General features: G+C 46.5%; 1 protein-coding gene and 1 pseudogene across 3 annotated transcripts in view; both read right to left on the bottom strand.

Moving 5' to 3' along the window:
* CBX5 (chromobox 5) overlaps positions 1-15,931 on the bottom strand; it is a 44,985-nt gene that overhangs the window by 21,690 nt on the left and 7,364 nt on the right. The window lies entirely within an intron of this gene.
* Positions 7,571-13,619, bottom strand: LOC147579121 (uncharacterized; annotated as a pseudogene). Its single transcript, XR_015254100.1, has 3 exons — positions 13,604-13,619; positions 11,547-12,723; positions 7,571-7,672 (listed from the first exon to the last, which is right to left on the bottom strand). The product of XR_015254100.1 is annotated as an uncharacterized LOC147579121 (transcript).

Raw genomic sequence — 15,931 nt, 5'->3', positions numbered from 1 at the left:
TATATACCAGTAATACCTAACACTTGAGAAAAGGAAGGCTGAGATAAAGAAAAGAAATACTTGGTGACTTGCAGTCCCATAAAGTGTCCTTTCTCCTGGCCCTAAAAGAACACTTAGGAGAGCTCCAAAGCCCTGCTCTGCTTTACAATATAGGTCTTGAGAGCCAGAGATTGCTGCCATAGGAGAGTAAGAAAAAGGGACAGTCCAAAGCAAAGAACCCAAGTGAGGAAAAAGCAGAGAATTGTGATTATTTTGGTTATCAAACAGAAGAGATTACAGGGTATGAGAGTAAAGTAGACAGTTTTTAACTACAGATTTCCTCAACTTTGAATGGACCCGTCAGGAAATCTGAGTAAAAACTGCCTTTTTGGACTCTTCCTAACTTTTTAAAACTTTTTGTAGTTAAGGGATATGAAAACAATGCCAAAGGAATTAGATCAGGGTTCTGACTCTGTGATTAACTTGCCATGTGTGATACAGAGTAAATAACTGAGATCTAACCCCAGTCACTAAAATGGGCCAAATAAATCCCCACTGCCTACCTCCTAGGGAAACAGTGAGTTTATATAGAAACCAAAGAGATGGTAAGTCCCCCTAAGAGAAGCTTTTGTAAAAATATAGGGCCAAATACAACAGCAGCAGGAAATATGTGACCTTCCAAATTCCTAAACTGTTAAACCCTATCACATGTAGTAACTCCTGCAACTCAACATGTTAGTAGACATCAAGAAGAGTGTCTTTGTTAACTAGGCACCAGTAAACTAATAAAGCTTCAGAGAATACACAGGTACATTCTTCTTTTTTTTTAATGTTCTGAGAGAGAGAGAGAGAGAGAGAAAGAGAGACAGTGAGCAAGGGAGGTGTAGAGAGAGGGAGACAGAATCCCAAGCAGGCTCCGCAGCTGTCAGTGCAGTGCCCAACTCTGGGCTCAAACCCATGAACTGTGAGATCATGCATGACCTGAGCCAAATCAAGGGTCGCTTAACCACTGAGCCACCCAGGCGCCCCAGGTACATTCTCTCTTAAGGGTAAAATACTTATTTTTACTTCTTAAAGCTCAGAAAAGCATTGGAGTGGTAGTATGAAAAGACTAACAGTAATTCTGTGAAGAGATAAACAACAGGAAAGAATGACAGCAACATTAATATTTTAGCGAAATCTTTTAGGAAAAAAAGTGAAATCAACAAGGAAAAGGACAAAAATATTCTGGTGTGTATCCCCTCCCTGAAACACCCGGAAATAATGTCAGATCAATTTCCTCCTTCCCCCTCTTTAAGAACTGCCTAAAGGGCACATGGCTAAGGTCCTTTTCTCTTTGGGAAATGGGTTTTGTAACAGCTGACAAATCAAATTGGGCATGATGCCAGGAGTCAGAGTCCAACCATAATATTCTGTAAAGAATGGCATGCAAGTGTCTTGTAAATCTCCTGGACAGTCACAGATCAGAAGCTGGCAAGGATGACGACATAGTTCTGATGGAATGTGTCTTATCTTAACCTTGAAGTTACAGATCTGCTCAGGAGCAGCAGTAAGAAATGAGAAATGCACTCAGACGTTGGAGGGAACATAATTCTCCTTTAGACAGTGCGACCCAGTATATTAGGGTCAAATGAAACACAAAGCCAGACGGACAATTTAAGGGCTAGAGCCCGGACCAGATAAAGCATCAAGACTGGTGGTTCACGCTGAGCTTGAGAGGAGGGAGCGTTCAAGTATGAGAAATGAGACATGGCTGGCAGGATGATGGAGTGATTAAGGTAGAATCCCGATACCATGACGAAGGAAGAGAGGATGAGCCTGAGCGCAACCTTATCCTTATAGAAATCTCCATAGGAAGGGGTAAGCAGCTTCTCAAGTTTCTAGAGTCTTTCAAGCATAACAGCTCTCAGCCCTTTCTTACACACACAGTAACTCTGCTAAAGGCATCAACAGCTACAGATAGATTCCAGCAATTTAACTGCCCATCAGGATGTGAGAAAAGAGTAGGCTCCACCAACCCTTCATATCAACAACACAAGGCAAATTCACCTTACAGGCCTAAGCGCTAGGCAAAAAAAAAATACCTAAACCAGGGATCTGGTAAGAAGTCAGCCTTGGAAAAACATCAAAGAGCTTTGTGGCCAGGCACAGTCAGAACCCACATTCCAAGTCGATGACAGGAGACTTCTTTAACAGATAAATCTTCGGGGGGGGGGGGGGGCGGGGGGGGAGTGAAGAGGTAAAACAGAAAGAGAAGAGGGACAAAAAAATCCCACTCATTATATCATTACAAGGGTTAAAAAAATGTATTAAGAACTGCTAGTCTGCAGAAGGTACAGAGAGACCATTACAGAAAACTGGGACAATCCAGAACAACAGAGGTAATGGTCAGCTATTTGCATTTATCAATCCTAGAACCACAGAATCACCCACATAGGGTCTCTGGGATCTGTTTGTCCAGTTCAGGCTCTGCTCCAGTCCCTTCAGTCACTACTTTGCAATGCCAGCTGTCTTGGTGGCTTTTCTTAGATCTTGGTGTAGCACATTTTATTTTCATCACTACTTACGAGCAAAAGTATATATACAACATAATTCTAAATCTTTCTCTGAGCTTGCTTTGTATTTTTTTTAAAGTAACGAAAACCAACTGGTAAAGTGCCTCACTGAACCACCCACTGAACTATTTGGAGGCGGTAGTCAGACCAAATGTCAAAACACATAATCGGTGAGCTCTCTCTTCATTTTAGAGTTTCTTTTTCTTTCTTCTTCTTCTTCTTCTTTTTTTTTTTAAAGATTTTATATTTAAATGATCTCTATACCAAACATGGGGCTTGAACTTACAACCCGGAGATCAAGAGTTGCATGCTTTACCAAGTGAGCCAGCCAGGCACCTCCATTTTAGTTTCAAAATAAAATCTATAAGCCAACTAGCAAGGCAAAAATCCTCCAGAAAGAAAGCCTACATAAAGAGGAGAAAAGGGTGAGGGCATATGCAAAGCTCCCTATCACATGTATTTTTTTTTTTAATTTTTTTTCAACGTTTATTTATTTTTGGGACAGAGAGAGACAGAGCATGAACGGGGGAGGGGCAGAGAGAGAGGGAAACACAGAATCGGAAACAGGCTCCAGGCTCTGAGCCATCAGCCCAGAGCCCGACGCGGGGCTCGAACTCACGGACCGCGAGATCGTGACCTGGCTGAAGTCGGACGCTTAACCGACTGCGCCACCCAGGCGCCCCCCTATCACATGTATTAATTAAATATGCTGCCAATGGGTGAATTCAGTTAGCCCAGGCTTGAGAAATTCCCATTTCTCCCCCAAAAGTACTTGGGGAAAGTTAGTAGCTTAGGTGAAGATTAAATTGCCAGCTACAGCACTGTCTTCCAGGAGTCGTCTGTATCGCCTTATTGTGATAAATAAAACAGATGAAAAGAAACCAAATTTACAGAACTGTTTTAATCTGGTCTACTATGTTCTTTGTTCTTTATGTATCTAGAAGTACCAATGATTTTGAGTTTGTAACACATACAGCATAAAACTAAAATACCCTCTATAAAGATGTTTTCTTCTACTAGATTTATGATTTCCAAAGTATTAGCCATGTGGCATTTTAACAAAAACACGGCATAGAGATGCACATTACAGCTGTCCTGGCTGTCTCAGGTTTTGTTAAATGGGCTGATAACTATCACTCCACCTCCACCAAAAGCCCATGAGCACCCAATTCAAGAGGAGTTAAAAGCTTTTTAAATGTCTATTTAAGAGACTGGATTAGGAAAGAGTTGAGGAGGAAGATTAACTGTGGTCGTTAACACCCCTATCATTAACAAGCCACATATAGACAACACAAACTTTATTAATAGAGAGGAGCGTGGAGAGAGGAAATGCTCTCCCTTTGGCTAGTGCAGCTCCAGTTTGTGATCCTTTAAAAATCAGGCCTAGGCACTGCCTCAACCAGTCACAGAATTATTCTGGGGCAAAGTATCCTGTTTGTTGATTATCCAAGACTCTTGCTCCAGTGAGCAAGGGAGTAAAGGGCCTTTTGTACTTTTAGATTAAAACATATACATTATAAATAGATAAAGAGTGCCTTATAAATTTTATTTGGCTGTACTCTCCTCCAAGCAATGAACCACACCATTAAAAAATATAAATGAATGTGTACCATAGTGATTCTCAGAACCGCTTGAAGTTAATCAGTCTGGTTCACTGACGTGTTTAGCAGTAACACACAAATTCTTGAGATCTCATTACGAGATCACAATCTCACAAAATAATTTTATATGGGATTTTATTTCCTTTATTAAAATCTACGGAGTTTCTGGGGTGACTGGGTGGCTCAGTCGGTTAAGCGTCCGACTTCGGCTCAGGTCATGATCTCACGGTTTGTGAGTTTGAGCCCCACGTCAGGCTCTGTGCTGACAGTTCAGAGCCTGGAACCTGCTTCGGATTCTGTCTCCCTCTCTCTCTGACCCTCCCCTGCTCACACACACACACACACACTCTCTCAAAAATAAATAAACACTTAAAAATTTTTTTAATCTACTGAATTTCTTCTCTCAAGTGTCAGTCCTCTTTAAATTTAGTTAGGCTACACCCAAACCCATCACTGGGCAAGAGGTTAGACATCCAATTGTTCCAAGATTTATGAGAAAGTAGAATTTGGCACCGCTATGGGCAAATGTCTTCCAGATAATGCTTTCCAACAATTCTGTCCTTGCAATGTACTGAACTCCTCTTAAGGGACCACAGTCTCAGGTGGGTGTTAATGTAATGCCCCTGATTTTGAATTCGAGAGACCACCAAGGAGCCGATACCAATGCAAACGCATGAGGGTTTATTTGCAAGCTCGAGCTTGGGCCCAAGTATACCTGGCACAGCAGAGCAGGGACTTGGACCCCTAGGTTAAGAGGCGTAGCAGTTTTATGGGGGCCAGTGGCCAATGAGATTGTAACACACACAGAAAGTTGCACATTCATGTCAGTCCACATGCAGGTGGCCAACTGAATTACAATTTACCCTATGGTAAATGTTTGAACTAGCCTATCACTCTGGTCAGAATTGGCACGCAAGTTTGGCGAGCAAAAGGTGGGGTTTACATTCTCTGGCGGTTAGGGGTCCCGCATTCCTAAGTGAGCCAGTTTCCAACGTTTATTTATTTTTGGGACAGAGAGAGACAGAGCATGAACGGGGGAGGGGCAGAGAGAGAGGGAGACACAGAATCGTTAACAGGCTCCAGGCTCTGAGCTATCAGCCCAGAGCCTGACGCGGGGCTCGAACCCACGGACCGCGAGATCGTGACCTGGCTGAAGTCGGACGCCCAACTGACTGCGCCACCCAGGCGCCCCCTAAGTGAGCCAGTTTCCAGTAAGCGTGTGCTCAGTGGCTTGACTAGGGTGGGGGAGTGTCTTAAGCAATAAGTAGGTCATGTGGGGGTTATACATGAGATAGTGGGTGTAGCACAAGATGGAGTTAGTCTTGCTCTGCTTGTCCAGGGGTAGGGGATTTTTGTTAAATTCCTTGGGTCCCACATTCCCCCCTTTTCCAGAGGATCCTATGCAGGACCCAATCATGGGTTCTGGGTTTCTGTCGAGAGAGTCAGTGGTTGGTATTGTTGCCTGAGTACCGTGAGTTGAACTGTGTTGACTCAGTCCCTGACAAAAGCCACTAGTCTATTGATGAAGCAGGGCCTGAAGGTCAGAAGGAGAAGGATGATTAGGGGGCTGGCTAGGGAGGACAATAAGGTAGTCAGCCAGGGAGAATGATTGAACCGTGATTCAAACCATCCGTTGCTGCTCTCGTTCTCGTTTTCGCTTGGCTAATCCTTCCCTTACCTTAGCCATTGATTCTCGTACTATCCCTGAGTAGTCAGTGTAGAAACAGCACTCTTCATTCAGGGCAGCGCAGACTCCCCCTTGTTGTAGAAAGACTAGGTCTAATCCCCTTCTGTTTTGGAGAACCACTTCAGACAAGGATGTTAGGGACTCTTGGAGGTGAGAAATGGAGGTCTCTATGCGCTCTAGGTCTATATCAATGGCAGCCCTGAGGCTACTGTAATGGGAGGCCTGGGTGGCTAGTGTGAGGCAATTCCTATTCCTGCACCTGCCAATCCAATTCCTAATAGGGAGGCAATGGTGATGGCTGAGATGGGTTCCCGTTTACTTTGTTGGTGAGTATCCGCATCTTTCCATTGAAGCACCTGTTCATCTGAATGGTAGATGATTCTAGGGAGTAGTTGAACCAGCACACAGAAGCCCTCAGTTCTGTTTATAACTTGACCAGGAGCGCAGGGAGTTAGACTCTCGGAACAAGCCCACCGTCTTGGGGTGGTAGATAATACCCTGTATTATTTATAGGCGTTGCACAGAGCCTGGTGGGTGCATGGAGGAGTGCCTATACAGAGTCCTTGGCCTGACACGGACTGCAAGGTGAGGCCTTCACTACCAGGCTCTCAGTGCCACCTGCAAGCATTAGGGTCCGTGGTCATGTTATATTGCCCCATTATTGCGATACCCTCATAGAAGGGCGGGCAGATATCATAGCACAGCCAGCAGGATCAGGTAAGATTGGGCTTAGTTGCGTTAAGGAATTTGTAAGCTTTGGACATCAGGGCCCAAAGAAGGTGTTGAGAAGGGTCAAGGGGGAGGAGAGGGGAGAGGAGAGTTGGGACTGGGGTGCCCCCATCAGAAGTGTTGTGGGCAAGCCTCTGAGGTTGAGGAGATGTTAGCACGGGTGGCACTAGCACAGTGTTGGGACCTATTCCAAGAGTGAGACCTTTTGGGTTCTCTAGTTGTCTGATCATGAATAGGACTCCGTTATCATACCCGCTTTGGTAAAGCCGGAGTCCCCACAGAAGTCCTGCTCCCCAATTTGTTGCTTGTTTCCCAGTCTCCATGAAGGAAATGGTGACTGGATTACAGTAGGGGCGTTCTGAGCATGAGGGGTGCGTAGTATTCAGTTGGACTTTTATGAGGCCGGACGGGTTTTGTGATAGCCAATTGCATGTCCCAGTGTGTTCGAAACCCCATGCCTGGCAGAAGTAGTCTGCCCAGCCACCTCATGAGATACTATTCCTGGATTGGGAGGGGGCTGGACATACGTAAAAACAGGTATTTTGGAGGGCTGTTTTGCCTACTTTGGTGCCACACCCTGGTATCCCTAGTCATCCGTTATGGAAGTTGGGGTTTTTCCCAAACAGGTCACATAGGTCGATTGTCAGATTAGGCCACCAGGTTCCCCTGGGGTGTAGTTCTGACAGCTGGGTTACTACCTGATTAGAGCTTGGGGTGATGATGTGCCAGGTTAGATTAAGTGGTTGGTGGGGGTTGGATTTAGCCGCGAGGGGATACAGTGCAAGTAATATTAGCGAGGCAAGTGGGAGGGATGCAGCCTTAGCTTTAAGGGATTGTCCTTGTCAGGCTGACTCTTCCATTCCAGAACAAAGTCTTTGAGGACGGCGTGTGGATCAGCTGGCCTGACGTGGGTGTAGTGGACGCAGGGAGTTATTCCGTGGACCTTGAGAGCAGTGGGCGTGGTCATGATCACAACGTAGGGTCCTTTCCAGCGAGGTTGGAGTGCCTGCTGTTGGTGCCTCTGCATGTACACCCAATCGCCTGGTCGATACCGATGGGGGTCAGGAGGCGACCCGGTCTCGTAGAGGGCCTTCAGCTTAGGCCATACCTGCTCATGGGCTCTTTGTAACATTTGGAGGGAGAAAAGAAGCTGTTGGTCATTGAACTCAGCAAGCACTTCGGGTTTCAAGGCAGGAATGATAGGTGGGGATGTACCAAACATGATTTCACAGGGAGTTAGTCCCATCTTATATGGTGAGTTTCTCATCCTATATAGGGCAAAGGAGAGGAGAGTGACCCAGTCCCCGCCAGTCTCCAAGGCTAATTTAGTTAAGGTCTCTTTTAATGTCCTATTCATTCTCTCTACCTGACCTGAGCTCTGGGGTCTGTAAGCACAATGTAATTTCCAATCTGCCCCCAGTATTTGTGCTACTCCCTGCGTTACCTTAGAAATAAACCCCGGTCCATTGTCGGATCCGATCCTGGCAGGAAATCCATACCTTGGCAGAATGTCCTCCAGCAGCTTTTTGGTCACGATTTGCACTGTTTCGTGCTTAGTGGGGAATACCTCTGTCCATGTAGTATCTACATCTTCGTAGTATCTATGAAAACTAGCAAGTACTTGTACCCATATTTTCCAGGCCTTACCTCGGTGAAATCTATTTCCCAGTATGCTCCTGGGCGGTCTTCCCTGAGCCGGGTTCCGGCGTTAGACCCATGGGTGGTGGCGTTGGTTAGCTGGCATGCATGACAGCTTGCCACAATCTGCTCAATCTTTGCTCGAGAGTCCTTAATAATGATCTTAGCATGTCGTATGAGGTCTTCCATCTTTCTTGTTCCCATATGAGTACTCCGATGCATTTTGGATAGGACTCGTTGTCCTAGTTCCTCTGGCAGGATGATGCTGGAGTCTGCGGCCCTCCACCAGCCATGCAAGCATTGGGTCATAGGCAAGTGTTTAATCCATTGTAAGTCAGTGCCAGTATAGTTGGGGGTGTCCAGCAGGGTTGATGCTCCCAGATCGGGTAGCGTGGTTAAAACCTGGGTCACCGAAAGGGCCGCCTCCTTTGCTTTTGAGTCGGCTAGCCGGTTTCCCCTGGCTACTGGTGTGTCTGCTTTTTGGTGTCCTGGACAATAGATGATAGCTAGTGCCTTGGGCAGCCAAAGGGCTCTTAGGAGTTCAAGAATCTCTGTTTTGTTCTTAATAGTCTTTCCCTCTGCTGTCAGAAGCCCTCTCTCTCTGGAAAGGGCTCCATGGATATGAGCAGTGGCAAAGGCATACCTGCTGTCGGTGTAAATGTTTATTCGTTTACCTTCTCTCATGGTTAGTGCCTTGGTCAGGGCGATCAGTTCTGCCCGTTGAGCCAATGTTCCGGCTGCCAATGGCTCTGCCCAGATGATCTCTGTTTCTGTGGTTACGGCTGCCCCCGCGTATCTGATTCCTTCTCGGACAAAATTGCTGCTGTCCATATACCAGGTGGCGTCCGCGTTCGGCAGTGGCTGGTCCCGGAGATCAGCCCTGATTCCGTGTGCCTGTGCCAAAATCTCTTGACAATTATGCAGAGGGGTGTCCCAGTCTGGGTTGGGGAGTAGCGTTGCTGGATTCAGGGTTGTAGGTGGCTTGAATAAAATTCTGGTGGGGTTCAGCAGTAGGGTCAGACGAGCATTGCTGATCCAGCGGTCTGGGGCTATTTGAGTACCCCTTCAATAGCATGTGGGGTGGTAACATATAGCTCTTGCCCCATGGCTAGCCTGTCTGCGTCCTTGACCATAGTGGCCACCGTGGCAATAATTTTTAAGCATGGGGGCCATCCAGCGGCCACCGTGTCCAGCTTTTTAGAGAGATAAGCTATGGGTCTTTTCCAGGGACCTATGTACTGGACAAGGACCCCTTCTGCCACCCCGTCTTTCTCGTCTACATACAGGTAGAAGGGCTTGGTTAGGTCAGGCAACCCGAGAGCCGAGGCAGACAGCAAGGCATGTTTAAGGTCATTAAAGGCCTTGTTCATGGCCTCTGTCCATTCAAAATTTTGTTGGTGCCTGGTGGCCTCATAGAGGAGTATGGCCATCTCAGCAAAACCCGGAATCCATAATCGACAGAACCCTGCCAACCCCAGGAATTCGTACCTGACGGACGGTTTGCGGCTGTGGGATCCTCAGGACGGTTTCCTTCCGTGCATCCGTCAACCATCTTTGTCCATCCTTTAAATTGTACCCCAGGTAGCTCACCTCTGCTTTGCAGATTTGGGCCTTTTTGGCTGAGGCCCGGTATCCTAGAGCCGCTACAGTCTGGAGTAAGTCCTTGGTGCCTCGCAGGCAAGTGTCCTGGTCCTCCGCCGCCAGCAGGATATCATGTACATATTGCAATAAGGTCAAATGAGGGTGCTCAGAACGGAACTCACCCAAGTCTTCGTGTAAGGCCTCATCGAAGATGGTTGGTGAGTTTTTGAATCTTTGTGGTAGGCGAGTCCAGGTGAGTTGGCCATTGATGCCTTTCTCAGGGTCCGTCCATTCAAAGGCAAAAAGGTCTTGGCTCTTGGGTGCTAAAGGCAGGCTGAAAAAGGCATCTTTTAAATCTAATACTGTATACCAATTTTTGTCTGGAGGCAAGGTGGAGAGGAGGGTGTATGGGTTTGGGACCGTGGGGTGCACATCCATTACTCGCCGGTTGACTTCCCTTAAGTCCTGGGTGGCCTGTAATCGTTAGAGTGTGGTTTTCGCACCGGCAGCAAGGGAGTGTTCCATGCCGATTGGCAGAGCCTTAATATGCCTGAGTCTAGTAGTCGCCGTATGTGGGGCGTGATTCCTGTTTGCACTGCGAGAGGCATGGGGTATTGGCGGACCCTGACAGGGTCTGCCCCCGGTTTTAGTTCTATCTATATAGCCGGTCGGTGTCGGGCCAGCCCGATTACCTGTTTCTGCCCATGCCTGAGGAAATTCCTGTAGCCAACGGTCAATGTCAGTCATTGGGGCTGGGGGGGTCTGGTGGAGATGATATTCATCTTCCAAACTCAGGACAAGCACCTGAATCGGTTTCCCTTCTTTGTCTAGGATTTTTGCCCCTTTGGGGTGGAAGCAAATTTGTGCCCCCATCTTGGTGAGCAAGTCCCAACCTAATAACGGGTAGGGACATTCAGGGATGACCATGAAGGAGTGGGATACCCGACCCATGCCGAGGTCCACAGTTCTTCGGGTAGTCCATGAGTACTGTTTGGTCCCCGTGGCCCCTTGCACCCATGAGGTCTTGCTCGCCAATTTTCCCTGGGGTTGTAATAAGACCGAATGTTATGCCCCAGTGTCCGCTGGAAATTCAACTGGTTGCCCCTCCACTCTGAGAGTTACCCTGGGCCCGGGGAGGGATACCGAACCCCGACTCCCCTAGTCGTCCAGGTCCTCCATCTCTAATATCTTGGCAGGGGACTTAGATCTTTTGTTAGGGCAGTCTTTCACCCAGTGGCCCTCTTCCATGCAATAAGCACATTGGTTTTTTGTTTAGTTTAGCGTGCTCCCGTCAGGGACCAGGGCCATCTTCCTTACCTGTCCCTGAAGTCAGCTTCTTGAGGTGCCTCCGTTTTTCCTGTGGGTCATCCATGGTTGTAGCCAGCAGAATCTTAGCCAGATTTCGGGTCTGCCGGTTGCATAGTTTAGTCTGTTGCTCCTCCGGGCTTTCTCTATTATTGTAAACTCTCTCTGCTACTATTATTAAGTTCTGCAGGCTCTTTTCTCCTAGCCTCTCCACTCTTTGTAATTTTCTTTTGATGTCTCGAGTGGCCTGATTAACAAAAGCCATGATAATTGCGGCTTTTGTTTCTGGGGCTTCTGGGTTCATAGGGGTGTACTGCCTAAAAGCCTCTGTGATTCTTTCTAAGAAGGCTGCTGGACTCTCATCCTTACCTTGTCTTACATCATATACCTTAGTCAGATTAGTAGGCTTGCGCGCGGCAGCCTTGAGATCTGCCATTAGAGTCTGGCGGTAGACCCGGAGTCTCTCCTTACCTTCAGCTGAATTGTAGTCCCAGGTAGGGCGGGATAAGGGGAAGGCAGCGTTTATGAGGTCTGGGTTTTGAGTCGGCTGTTTGTCCTCTCCCAGGACAGACTTCCGAGCTTCCACCTGTATTCGTTCTCTCTTCGGTGGTGAAGAGAACCTGCAAGAGCTGCTGACAGTCATCCCAAGTAGGCTGGTGGGTAAAGAGAACAGTATCTAAAAGCCCAATTAAATCTTTAGGGTTATCGGAGAACTTTGCATTTTGAGTTCTCCAATTATATAAATCACTGGTGGAGAACGGCCAATACAACATTGGTTGTTTTCCAGACTCGTCAGGAGGCCCCATGGCGCAGAGGGGAAGGGCGGTGGAGTCGGCCGGCCCCATATTTGAGGGTGGGGCCGCCCGGTGGGTCCATCCATGTGTCCCTGCTGCTGGCCCACGCACAGGAATTCCTTCGTTAGGGAGGGGTGGTGCCCCTCCTGCAGCCCCTGGTGCTTCCAATGGAGGGGCAGAAGGGAGAGGGAGAGCCTGGTAGGGCAGTGGATGAATCAGGTCCTCCGGAGAGGAATCCTGCAAGACCAGATAAAGGGGCGTTTTGGCCTTTGTGTCAGTCTCCTTCTCGGCTTTCCGCAGGGCTAGAATCTTGGTAGGTCCTGTTTTGGAGGGTAAGAATGGTTTTAGCCAAGAAGGGGGGTTTTCAATCATGCCCTGCCAGACCAGGATGTAGAGCACCTGGTCAGGGTAGCCATCTGGTTTGTCCTCGAAGATTACAGCCTTGACCTGCAAAATAATAGGTAGGTGGAAAGTTCCTTCTTGGGGCCATCCCACGTCAAAAGTTGGCCATTCTGACATGCAGTAAGTCTGAAATTTCCCTTTTCTTATGTCTGTGCTCAAATTATGAGCCCTTTCCTTAACGTCCGAGAAGTGGGAGAGCATAAGAGACGGGGTGGTTTGGGTCCGCCCCATTTCAATCCACACCAAGACACAAACAGTTAGGACGATTAACAAGGACACAATAACACAGACAAACGTTCCAGTGCGGCCGCAGAGACAAAACAGAAAGTAAAACGAAGGGCTGGCTGTCCGTAATGGCAGCCGGCCCTCCTCACAGATGAGGACTTTGTCCTCCTGGCAGGGGCAAGGGACGTCTCCCAAGACCCCCGGTCGACGGCTCGCCAGCGCGTCCGCTTAAGCCAATGCCAACCCAAAGACAGTTTGGAATTCCTACAGGTAGAGATACAGTATAGAGCTCTCAGAAAATATGTGTGCGAAAGGTAGAAGTTGAGTGCACTCACCAGACGTGGGACCCTCCGGGTGGGGTCCTGGGGGTCTCTCGAATCCCGGACGAGCCCCCAAATGTAATGCCCCCGATTTCGAATCCGAGAGACCACCAAGGAGCCAATACCACTGCAAACGCACGAGGGTTTATTTGCAAGCTCGAGCTTGGGCCCAAGTATACCCGACACAGCAGAGCAGGGACTTGGACCCCTAGGTTAAGAGGCGTAGCAGTTTTAAGGGGGCCAGTGGCCAATGAGATTGTAACACACACAGAAAGTTGCACATTCATGTCAGTCCACATGCAGGTGGCCAACTGAATTACGATTTACCCTATAGTAACTGTTTGAACTAGCCTATCACTCTGGTCAGAATTGGTGTGCAAGTTTGGCGAGCAGAAGGTGGGGTTTATATTCTCTGGCGGTTAGGGGTTCCGCATTCCTAAGTGAGCCGGTTTCCAGTAAGGGTGTACTCAGCGGCTTGACTAGGGTGGGGGAGTGTCTTAAGCAATAAGTAGGTCATGTGGGGGTTATACATGAGATAGTGGGTGTAGCACAAGATGGAGTTAGTCTTGCTCTGCTTGTCCAGGGGTAGGGGATTTTTGTTAAATTCCTTGGGTCCCACAGTTAATCTCACACCCACTCCTCCCTTAATTAAATGTGATGAAGCATGAACTAGTAGATTCAGTCACCTTTCATGAAGAAACTGGCAATTTCATCATAAGTAAATCTTAAGAAAAATGGATTCCAGCAATGTTTGAGTAGATACTATGAATCTTAGATTTTTACATACCACTTTGGCAGAGCATGTTCACAAAACATGAAAGGGTTAAAACAGAACTAAAAGATCTACCTGCAAGTAAAATTGAGGTCATATTTTTCAAATAGCCATAAAATTAAGATGCAGTGCTAATCTGACATCGTCCAGCTTGTACAGATTTTATTTTTTTCTTAAGTTTATTTATTTATTTTGAGAGAGAAAGAGTGGGGGGAGGAGGAGAGAGGGAGAGAGAGAATCCCAAGTAGGCTCCACATTGTCAGCACAGAGCCCAATGTGGGGCTAGATCCCATGAACCGTGAGATCATGACCTGAGCCGAAATCAAGAGTCCAAATGCTTAACCAACTGAGCCACCCAGGTGCCCCCAGCTTGTACAGATTTTAGATATTAGCAGCTTAAGGGTCTACAAAGACCCCTTCCGGTTTCTCCCACAAATCCTCTATTTTAAGGAAAAGCCTCTTCTATGCCAATTTACACTATCCCACAGCCTTAGTTTAGAGAAGACATTCAAGTGACATAAAAATTAATTTGCATAACCATAAACTAAAATCTCTAATTTAACCATTGAAATGCTATTATAATTTAAGTCAATACGCTAAAATTTGATTAATACAATGCTGGCAAAAAAAGAGTTTTATAGAATTGGAGTTAGACTGTTAAACTTCATGGAGTAAAAGAGAGCACTCCTTCAACTTATGGCATAATTTTATACTTTACTATTACCTTGGTGTATTAGCAACATGAATTATATTGAAGTCATAGCCTACAATTTAGATAAATAAAATCAAGGCAGTATTGAACTTTTTCCCATCCCATACAACAGTATCCTTGGCAGCTCCTTGGCCATCCATTATGTTCCTGACCAATTTCTCTCTGTGGCAATTTAAAAGCTGTAAAAAAATACATAATGGGTGATGACAGGAGAAACAAACCCACACCAGAAATTATTGAACCTTGTAGGTCTTTGCAAGTGTCTCTATTGACGTTTAAGTGTGAGTTACTATGCCACAATATCATAAAAGTGTGCTCTACACTTCAGATATATTGATAGTTAAATGCAAAGAAAGGCCACCACCAGATTAACGGCTAAAAGGGATAGCCAATCTCAGACTACCCAGCTCTTCCACTGAATGCTCTGATGTGTTACTTAAACCAAGTAAGATGTTTCTGACTCTCTTTTTGTCCAGTTTCCAACTACAATCCTAATTTAAATCCTATGCCAAAGGGATGATTAATATAGCAATTCTGATCCTTGCTCTGGGATATTTATTGAGGGCCTAGTAAGTGTCAAGCATTGCATGGGCACTGTCCCTAACCCAGTCTTCAATTTAAGAGCTAAGGATTTTAACAGTTTCTCCTTGATTAAGTCAGCACTGGTTAGTCCTGTCCCCAAAGGCTGTTAACAAAAAAGCTACTAAAAGGGCAACTTGTTAACAGTGGCAAAATCAGGACTAGGAATTAGAAGATGTGGTCCTCTTCCAGTCAGATCATTGAAAGATCAAGCTAGACAGTTCAGTTAACCTTAGGGTGTTAAGTTATTTGCCATACTTATCTCACAGATCTGCTGTGAAGGTAAGACAAATGAGCTAGAAAACACTTTTAAAAATATAAAGGAAATATGGGGCACCTGGGTGGCTCAGTCAGTTGAGTGTCTGACATAGGTTCAGGTCATAATCCTGCAGTTCCAGAGTTTGAGCCCCACATCAGGCTTGCTGCTGTCCTCTCACAGCCTGCCCTGGATCCTCTGTCCCCCTCTCTCTGCCCCATCCTGCTTGTGCACTGGCTCACGCTCACTCTCTCTCTCGCTCAAAAATATACATTATATATATGAAACAAAAGTGCCTGATAAATGAAATTAAAAATAATGAATGCTAGGTAAGTGTTCCCTCCTCTCTTATTTTCTGAAAGTATTGGTGTAGAATTAGTATTATCTCTTCCTTAAAGGTTTGGTAAAACTTACCAGTGAGGCCATCTGGCCCTGGAGTTTTCACTGGGGGAAGGTTTTCAACTACAAATTTCATTTCTTTTTTTTTTTCCTTTTAATGTTTACTTCGAGAGAGAGAGAGAGAGATGAAAAGGGGAATGGGGAAGGGGCAGAGAGAATCCCAAGCAAGCTCTGCACTATCAGCGCAGGGCCCAACTTGGGGCTTAAACCCACAAACTGTGAGATCATGACCTGAGCCAAAATCAAGAGTCAGAAGATTGAGCCCCCAGGCACCCCCCAAATTTCATTTCTTTAACTACAGGGCTAGTGAGGTTCTGTATTCCTTCTGAACTTTGGTAGTTTGTCTTTCAAGGAGGTGATTCAATTCATCTAAGACACTGAATGTATGGACATAGTT

Source organism: Puma concolor, chromosome B4, assembly GCF_028749965.1.
Source record: "Puma concolor isolate L17-30 chromosome B4, mPumCon1.1.hap2, whole genome shotgun sequence".
Taxonomy (NCBI): domain Eukaryota; kingdom Metazoa; phylum Chordata; class Mammalia; order Carnivora; family Felidae; genus Puma; species Puma concolor.
This window is presented reverse-complemented; position numbering and strand designations above follow the sequence as displayed.